Here is a 1,468-nt window from a genome sequence, read left to right on the forward strand (position 1 = left end):
ATTAGCCAGATCAGTGAGACAGAAAGTTAACATCGATATCCAGGACTTGAACTCAGGTCTGGAACAAGTAGACTTAATTAACATTTATAGAACTCTCCACTTTAAATACACAAAATATATACTCTTATCAGTACCACATCACATCTATTTACAGTTTTAAATGAAATATTGGTTGGCTGCTTGTTAATTATTTTCTTCCCTCATTTTTTTTTATGTCTCTATTATTAACACAATTGCAGGCATACTGATTTTTAGACTGCATTCTAGCCCAGGCAATAAAGCAACACCCCTTTTCTGTCTCCCTCTTCCTCTCCCTCTTTCTTCCTCTCCTGCGTTCTTTTTTCTTTTTCTTTTTTTATTCTTTTTCTTTCTCTCTTTCTTCCTCTGAAAAATAAAATAAAATAATTATGCACTTGTCAAGCATCTTCTCAATGGTCTTGGGCATCTGGCACTTCTGGGGCTCCTGGAGGGCGGGGTCGTGCTGGTTCTTGTAATCCAGCGGCATGTGAAACAGCTCCTGCACACCCACACCTGCCCTGGCCGAGATCTCCGTGAAGGCACAATTCCACCCCAGCGCACAGGTGGCACCATCTCTCAGGGCCATCTCCAGGCGGGTGTCATCACTTTTATTTCCCACCAGCACGATGGGGAACTTATGCAGGTTGTTACCTTTGATCTTGCAGATCGGCTCATAGAAGGCTTTCCACTCTTCCAGGGTTTCCTTCTAGGTGACTGAGTAGACCTGGACGAAGGCATGGCCCCGGGCTGTAGCGCAGCGCTGCAGTGCGCGGTTGCGGTTGTGTCGCCACTCTTGCTGTCGGTGACGTGCAGGGAGAGCACACCGTGGCCGCGGCCCAGCCACTGGCAGTAAGCGTTTACAGTGGTTGGCAGGTACTCATGACGGAAGGGGCCGGTCGCCCCTTCTGCAGCAGCGTGCTTTTCCCCACACCAGCGGTGCCGACCACCACGACATAGTAACCTCTGACATTTCTGTGGGGCTTGAAGGCCGGAGGATGAGCAACCGCTCCAGCAGCTGCTGTTTTTCCTTGGAGCCAAAGCTAAGGCCACCCATCGCTGGGATTCAGAGGGGAGATGCGCACACAAGGTCTCACACACTTAGCTGGCAGCAGGAGACCCCCTTCTCGGAGGCATGAACTAAGCAGCCTGGAACACAAACGCACTGCTCGCAGAGATGGCCGCAGCAACCAGTTGGATGGTCCAAGCGCTCTCTGCTCTGCTGCTTTAAATTCCGACATGATCACAGGAGCGGGGTGCCAGGGCGCAGGGAGCGTGGGTAACAGGCATAGATTCCGCTTGTGCCATGCATGGTGGGAAAACAGCCCTAAGGGGCTGACCCAACGCAGAGCGGCCTGAGGTTTGCCTGACATCTCCAACGCTTGAGTCCAGAAGTTCAGGGCGGAGTTACAAGTTGGGGAGGAATGATTAAACTGTGGACTTTTCTCACCAG

At 50.9% G+C, this 1,468-nt stretch overlaps 1 pseudogene; it reads right to left on the reverse strand.

The window, feature by feature from the left end:
• Positions 1 to 406: 406 nt before the first annotated feature.
• LOC116548363 lies at positions 407 to 1,072 on the reverse strand (annotated as a pseudogene).
• Positions 1,073 to 1,468: the final 396 nt, after the last annotated feature.

The sequence above is a fragment of the Sapajus apella genome, unplaced genomic scaffold, assembly GCF_009761245.1.
Source record: "Sapajus apella isolate SASKATOON/1434 unplaced genomic scaffold, GSC_monkey_1.0 scaffold10552, whole genome shotgun sequence".
Taxonomy (NCBI): Eukaryota; Metazoa; Chordata; class Mammalia; order Primates; family Cebidae; genus Sapajus; species Sapajus apella.